The sequence below is a fragment of the Solea senegalensis genome, linkage group LG7 (genome assembly GCF_019176455.1).
Source record: "Solea senegalensis isolate Sse05_10M linkage group LG7, IFAPA_SoseM_1, whole genome shotgun sequence".
Lineage (NCBI taxonomy): Eukaryota > Metazoa > Chordata > Actinopteri > Pleuronectiformes > Soleidae > Solea > Solea senegalensis.
Genome location: NC_058027.1, coordinates 17,609,062 through 17,617,665, shown reverse-complemented (window position 1 = coordinate 17,617,665; position 8,604 = coordinate 17,609,062).

The following is an 8,604-nucleotide window of genomic DNA, read 5'->3' as shown; positions in this document are numbered from 1 at the left end:
TGATAATGAATCCTAGACAAGCTTCTGAGACCAAATGTCTGTTTTACCGCCACACAAGCATTTTTTTCTACTTCACTCAAATCAGTTGATCATCTCCGTTTCACATCTCAGTTATACTGTAAGGGTGACTTAAAGTATACATATATATACTTAGAATCATACTCAAAATGAGTGAGGATAAAAAGGAATGATGTGGGGCCCGCTCACATCAGTACATGGAATAGCCACTTTTATGAGAATGTTTATAATTTATAGTATAATTCTGCCTCTCATGTCACTGGGAGATGAAGACGAAGATGAAGAGATACAGTTTGACTTAGTGGTTTACTTCCACTCTTGGGGATGCCACCTTCAGCAGTAATGCATGGAATACATAGAAACACAAGATAAATACCATGTAGGGAACATTGTATAATAAGATTCTCCAAAAGGTACACGGTATAGAGCTGAGGCAGGCGGAGGCTGACGCTGAGAGCGAGCGCAAAAGGCATTTAAGTGGAACGCCAAGTCAACACAGTGGTGAAGCTAGCTGTCGGTGGACGCGGCGTAGCATGACGCAGCCAGAGTTAGTTCCTTTAACAGCATGCTGGTAATGCATGTGATGATAGAAAATAAATAAATATTTAGTATGTCACAAAGTTGCACACACACTGTGGTTTGATGGACATGGTAGTGGTTAAAGACACATTTAACTCTAGTGGCCTGTAAATTCTATTTTTGACCACAGGAAAGCTTTATAATGCATACTGCATTGTGATGTTAACATTTAAAGAAAACAAACAAAAAAAAACAAACTCAGCTGACTCATAATCACTCACACTGCAGTGACTGTCTTAATCTTACAGATGTTTTTTCTATGGGATTCTGATTTCTGACATATACACTTTATATCGACTATATTGGTTTTTTTTCTTCCCTGCCTTACTTTGTAAGTATTTAATATGTTTTGCATCAAAAATATGGACGTTTTTGTCCAGCTTCTAACCATTGCAATAGATGTGTTTGCCACAGATGTTTAATCCATTTTGGGGTTTGACACAGGGAGTTAAAGTAGTGTTGCAGCATTTTGGGAAACTTTCTTGCCAAGCGACACTGAACCCGCTAAGTATCCACGCAAATCGTCCCTTCCCCATAAACTTTTTTTTTGCAGGTAATTAAATACAAAGTGTTAAGTCTTAAAAGTTGCTCATGGATGGATTTTGTCACTGGATCCAGGCAAACTTTTCCTTCTGTTTTCCACCTTTGCCCTAAATTTAGCAAACCAGCTGCTGCCTACAGTTTCATGTTTACTGTACAGACATTAGAGTGGTGTCAGCCTTCACATCGTTTGGCAAGAAAATGAGTTTCCCACAATGTTAAACTGGAAGTTAGTTGAAGTTGCCCACTACTCTTTCAAAGGTTTCCACTGCTTGGTTTCATTTTACTTTAATCGTTATTTTTGCCTTGTATTATGAGTGGAGATTAGAACTAAACCACACAACCAACTCACAATGTATTTAGTTTAGCACCTCACTGAACCAATAGTTTATTATTTAAACGTTGCCATGCACTGATGCTTTACATGGGACTGATGTAAGTGTCACATTAATGCTTGACGGTAGTTGCTAATGTCGGTAAAGTGATGGTGATGTGATGTCCACCATTGTTGGGTGCACTTTGTCCGACAAAAAACACATTGGTCACAAGGAGAACAAGAGCTCTGTTTTGGACTGTGTAGTTTTTGAACTAAATGTGCTGGAATATTTGCATATAAAGTTGGAAAGTTGAGCATTTTTCATATGCAACACAAGTAAAGAGACGCATGGGGGACAAAAAAAAAATGCAATTTGGGGACACTTGATGTTGCTTCATTTAAAGTGAAAGAGAAGTGTTTCAGTTGACGCCTCCTGTATTAGCATCAGGAAATCTATGGAGAGGAAACTATTGTTTGAGATCACTTCCTAATGGACCTATGTTTGAAAGAAAGCTATGCCAAACCACGCCAGACTAATGTCTGCTGGGTTTGATGTTTGACAGAAAAAGCCACAGATTTTTTTAGAGCTGCTTTGACACTTGATTCCTTACAGTGGAGGAAAATCTGGGCCTGGAACATTTTTCAAGCCCAAATTTAAATTATCCCTGGTAGGATGTCCGACTCCTAGCAGGACATTTATTACAGACAGACATTATGCTGAGGTGTACAGAAAATACACACAAAAAAAAAAAGGAAGCTTCTACATTTCTAATAGACAGGAGGATAATGAAACCCAACATTCCCAGCTGGTTTGCTGTTTCCTCCTTAGCGACTCCCAACAGGTGATGCTGTATTTTGATATCTGTAATGTCCGGTGTGTCATAATGCTGACTCCTCTGTACATAATAGTACCATACAAGTGCCAAAGTGACACCATAGAAGTGTTCTGTAACATCCTGCAGAGAACTTGTCTCAACACGCTGGAGCTCAGAGCAGATCGTATGTAGCCTTTCTGTGATATCCCTCCACTTACTTTCACCATATCATTGTCCCCAAAACATATTGCCTATAAAATATTGTATATTGGTCTAGAAAGCAGTATTTATTTAGGATGTAATAACTGTTAATATGTAGGACTTTTTCTAATAGTGAAGTTATAGTCTAATTTTGTCTTTCCATCTGTGGCAAAGCTAACTGGTTGTTGCTTTGCTCCAAATATGAAAACAATACTCGTCTTGAAACAAATTACACCACGGTTGAGCTCCAGCCCGACCTGGTGCGGTAATTATGGTTGACTGTAGTGAATCAGCCAAATTTCACAGATAGCAATTCCTGCACCTGTGCCTGGATATTAAGCTTCTACTCTTGAGACTTTGTGATGGAAGCCAATGTTGTGCCATATCAACCTGTGCACTGTAACATTCAACACGTACGAAGAAGCCAACATATTGTAGGTCTGGTGTGCTGGCAAGTGGGACAGCACTTGCTTGACCATGTATTCACCCGCGGCGAAAGGACTGTTTCTTTTTGCACCTAAATGTGCTGGAGATGTTTTGCCTTGTGATGAGAAAACTGCTTATTTACACATCAGTTTTTTTTTTCTATACATTTATTTTTCTTGTAATTTTCATTTGATGACTTTGCCTTTTGGTACGAGCAGGTTGATCTTTGTAACAGATCTTTAGTGACGGAAGTATTGATATATGAAGAGTTTACTGCCAAATACTACAACATCTGTGGGAAAATATGTACTTATCTGCCAATATTGGAAGTGTTACCTGTAAATAAGTCCAGAATTACTTGGACCAGATTACTTTGTTGCCATTCTTAAGAGCAGTCAAGTTTAGTAGATGAAGGATGTTGTTTTGGATGGAAACTCTTCATATGCAAATAGATAAGCCTTGAGGCAGCATGTTGCCTTTTTTATCACAGTAAAACCATGTGCTAACCATGTTAGTGATGGTCTTAGAGTGATGTGTTTGCGTTTGTTGTGGGCTATAGTCATAGTGTGAATTCCATGGCTTTCTGCATTGAGGGGACCTTTGTAGAGGGAAACGGGCAACAAAAGAAGAAAATATCACTTATACTTACAGAGTATCACAAAGACCTTCACCTTTGCTCGATTGCATCTTTGGGTTTGTTTTACATTTTTCTTTTAATGACATAAATTTGTATTCAAAAGCTTTAAGTTCTGTATATTTCTTGGGAAATGTTACATGATTGTGTGTTCATTGTAAATACATTAAATATACTATTTTTGGTTTTAATATGACCTTTTCTGTGTGATCATTAACATCAAACCAAACAAAATGACAATGTGCCACATGTTACGTCTATTTTCCTTTAAATGGGAATGTGATTAACAAAATAGACATACTATCTATCTATCTATTAAAGACCAAAAACTAGAGATTGAGGCATTACCACCTTAGGAAAATGTGTACTGACATTATAAATTAAGTGAAAAGTAGGTTCTATCCCATCAAATTCCATGCAAAAATTTGTTATTTTTGAAACCAGTAGAGTTGCCCCCGAGTGGCTATTCAATATATAGCCACTTCTATTTAACTTCAGGAGAATTTGGCATTTACACATACATATGATGTCTAAGGTTATCAAACAGCCTTAGTTGCATGATTTCTGGTTACCTCTGTGTCAAATGTAAAGCACACTGCAAATGCACTACTTCATTTGCACACTAATGTATAGAACAGCTACAAATTCTGAGGCAAATACTCTGGAAAGAAATATTTCGTACTATTAGATAGTTTGTTGTTTTTTGTTTTTTTGTGTTTTATTTGTCACTAAAGGATCTGCTGTTGAATCTCTCCCCGTTAAGCAATTCCCATGATTGCAAGCTGTTTCACAATATCATCAAACTACTTATTGTTATTGTTTTCAAAATAAATATAATGAAAGTTCCATGCGGTCAGATAGGGCGAAAGGTCACTTTTTCTTTTTCTCAATGCATGCACAACAGAAGATAAATCCTAACAGTGGTTTAATTATATATATGTTATGTCCTTGTGCTTTGCCATGACCTTTACACAGGCCTCTCTGCACAGTCACAACAGCCAGCCGAGATAATCGCTGTATTTATGGATTGACCACTGAATAACTTTGTACCAATTGATGTACGTGTTGAGAGCCTGGTTGCCGTGTTGCCCTTACGCAAAAAGCTGGGGCTAAGAGCTCTGCTGTGTCTCGAGTGCAGATGGGCTCCTGCCAGGGACACGATGCAGTGGGATGGAAAGCATGCCATTCCCTGTTTTGCTTGATGCAGAATGACCGTGAGAGGTTGTGTCATGTGCTGTGGATATTGACTCAATGACTTCAGACTTCACGACAAAAGCCTAAACCCGTGTGGGTTTTCTGTGCGCTGACAGGGAAATGTGTCTTCCACTTGTCTTCACACTGACTGGAGGACTGTGCTGGACGTACATGCCTGCGTCCCGAAAGTCTCACCTCGTGACCCCAGAAATAACCTTTCCACAACCTTGCCCGTCTCTCACGCTCTGTTAGCCGTGGGTCTGACTGCCATCGAAACAATTCACTGAACTTCTTGGACATAGCTATGTATTACCGGTCTGTGGCCATGAACCTGTTTAGCATCTGCAACATGAATGACATGGCTGAGAATCCGGCCTTATGTGCAGCATATTATTCACTGTCACGGTGAGATGAAAGGTCAAGGCAAAGAGTAAGCACAGCTTGTACTGAAATGACAGCAAAAAGAGACAGAGCTTCAAGGCTGCCTCTGCACGGCGGTTCATCGAGGAAGCAAAATCACCATATGCCCTTCATTTGTTGTAAAAAATAATATTTGGGTTATCTCAGTGGAGACACGGCGAGTAACTGATGATGTATTTGTCTTAACACTGTATGCACAAGGATCATTCTGCATATTTGACTAATGCCTTGTCTCGTGACGAGGCTGTGACAGCTGACCTGATTTACTGCAAGGTTTCCCACATTGTTAAATAAAAAATTCTAACTCAGTGACAACGGCCCAATTATCCTTTTCATGCAGAATAGGTCTGCACACAAAAGAGGCTGTGAATTGCAAATCCGGTTGCCGACTATATGCTTGCTCTCCTCTCCTCTAATCTAATAATGTGATCCATCATTTTAACAGACAGCTCTACACCACAGCCATGGAAGAGTATTCCACAGAGGATTAATATTGTATATTAAACACAATGTTTGCATATCTGTATATAGTCCTGAGAGGCTCTGTGTGGAAAAAGACGTCACAATAATATATTTCAATGTGTCACCTCTTCCATTTGCACTGCCTGTGATAACACCTTATGGAATATTTTCTTTATCATATCCTTTAAGTCTAATTTCTTGCCAGCTGTTTCTATAACTGTCCCGACTAACACATACACTTGACATCCATAACCAGTACATATGTTTTCTAGAAAGCTAGGAGCTCTGTTTTCAGTTTGGAGAAGCAGTTAAAAGTCTGTTTTCTCTCCTGCTCGGTGCAGTGGCACTGTTGTTTGAGGGATGGTCCTGTTGCAGACTCATCCATTACCCTGATGAGCCTGCAGCCCCTGAGCTATGACAACACAGCCACACGATGAGCGAGACAGGCGACTGCCACTATTTGTTCTGCTAAGGCATTCATCACACTAATTACCCACAGTGCCAAGCAGTTCCTGTAGCTTGGTGAAGCTTTGGCTGCTCATTTGGAGCCAAGGTGAGAAAGGGAAACCTCACATGAGTCTAAACAGGAGGCCATACTCCCCTTTTTCTTCTCGGGTTCTCTGCCACATAATTAGTTCAGCACTCCAGAAACTTGACAAATTGGAATGATGAATCTGGCTTCTATGAATAGACACAAATAAATGATCAATCAAAAATACAAGGCAGTGTCCTCAGCCTTAGGAAATGTGCTACCGTGAAGGACAAAAGAAGTGTCGTAACATTTGGCCCTCTCCTCTGATGGAAACGTGTGAGGAGTTTCATGTTTTTGTTGCATTTGCACTACAGAAATATTGGTAAATCGGTGTAAAGAAGATGCCGCAAAAATATTACAATTATCATTTAATTATCCATTAAACGGTTTCCAATTTCACTTTCACAATGTCTGTTTTAAAGCATGACACATGCAACCTGCCTCTTAAACTATTATTCTCTCTGAATGACACTCATTTATGCCACCTGACCTTGAAGAGACTCATGTTTTCTTGAGTTTTCATGTCTTTCATACAAACTGCTTTCTGCCATAACACAGCCATAAGAGCCAATGTAAGATCCAGGCCATCGCAACACTTCAGAACCTCCTCCCTGCACTGGAGACAGGGACCAACCAAAATCCAACCAGTGTGAAACTGTGAGAGTCACACTGTTGCTAAAACACTTTGGAAACATGCAAATGACACTGAAATCTACACACCCAGGTTAGTGGTGCAAAAATAAAAATATATGATTATAATAATCATCAACAAATATGGACACATTTAGGTGACTGGTTTCACTCCCAAAGTATTGTAATAGCCACCATTTTCATCATATTCAGTGAACTGTTCAATAGTCTGTCTCAAGAATCAAGAATCCTCATTTGCCATTTATGCACATGCACATAGTTCTTTTATGGTTTTTGCCATCAATCTCACAGTGGCAGGACAGAAGCGGTTATAAAACCTTGTTTTGTGGGTGACGGTGCTGTCAGCTCTCCTTTTCCTCTGGTTGTATATGCTGTGTGTTTGTGCCTGAGAAGAAAGTGAGCTGGATGACGCGTGTCCCTGGTGATGTTATTGGCTCTCTTCTTGCAGCGTTGTGTGTATATTGTGTCTATGGATGGAAGTTCAGTCCTAGTTATTTTTCCTGCACTTCACTGGAGAGCCTGTCTGTCTGCCTGGGTGGTGTTGCCATATACCAGACAGTAATAGCAGTAGCGAGGATGCTCTCCACCAGTCCTCTGCAGGCTTGTGTGAGGGGGCAGCGGTTCACCCCAGCCTTCCTAAGCAGTCTGATGAAATAGAGAAGCTTCTGGGTCTTCTTCACCATGGCTGCTGTGTTCACAGTCCAGCTCAGGTTTGATGTCACGTGAAGGCCGAGGAACTTGTGGCTCTCTACGCTCTCCACCTCAGTCCTCCTGATGATGAGGGATTTCTTCCTGAAATCTATTATTATTTCCCTCGTCTTGTCTACGCTGAGGATGAGGATGTTCTCCTAACTATAGACAATGGTGTTGGTGACCACAGCCTTGGTAAGGCATGTCATCAGTAAATTTGACCCAGGGTTTGCGATTCAGTTGGACAACCCGGGTCTCCCCACACAGTCCAAAAACATGCAATATGGGGATTAGGCAAATGGGAAACTCTAAATTGAGAGTGAATGGTTGTTTGTCTCTATGTGGCCCTGTGATGGACTGGTGAAGTGTCCAGGGCGTGACCCTGCCTGTCACCCTATGTCAGCTAAGATTGGCACAGTGCCCCGGCCCCGTGACCCTCATGTTGAGGATAAAGTGGTAGAAGATGGATGGATGGATAATACATTTTATTTATATGGCGTTTTCATGAACTCAAAGTTGCTTCACATTAAAAGCACAACAATGAAAAACAAAAAGACAAAGACAAATAAGTTGAAACCATTAAACATGGACGGGGAAAAGGACGAGAAAAGGTCAGAACAGTCCCGGATGGGTTGGGGTTTTTAGTTTTGTCACAATAGTTAACAGTAAAAACTGCCTGGCAAGCTAATGTTAGCTCGCACTATAATTTGACCATAGAAATATGGTTGTAGATAATAGATGATCAGAATCAGGTTTAAAGTGTGAGAGAGACTTAAAAATAATACAAGGAAAATAAAATAGAAAAGAGTTAGAGAAAGAGTTATTTAAAACAGAGTGGATACAATTTAACAAGAAAGGTCAGTGCAACATGAGACCAACTGCAAATTGCGAGAAAGCAGAAAACAAAAGTAGTACAATATGAAAACTACAATCTGTCAGACAGAGAGAGAGAGTAACAGCTATGTGTAATTTTCTTTTGGCACTATAGGTGGCATCAGATCTCTCTCCCTCTCTCTCTCTCTCTGTCCCCGCCCCAAAGAGAGACGTCACCAAATCACAGCCGTGACGTTTAGACGCTCTAGTCTCCTCATCCGTCCCGGAGTAAAGCATCATCCAAATCATCATC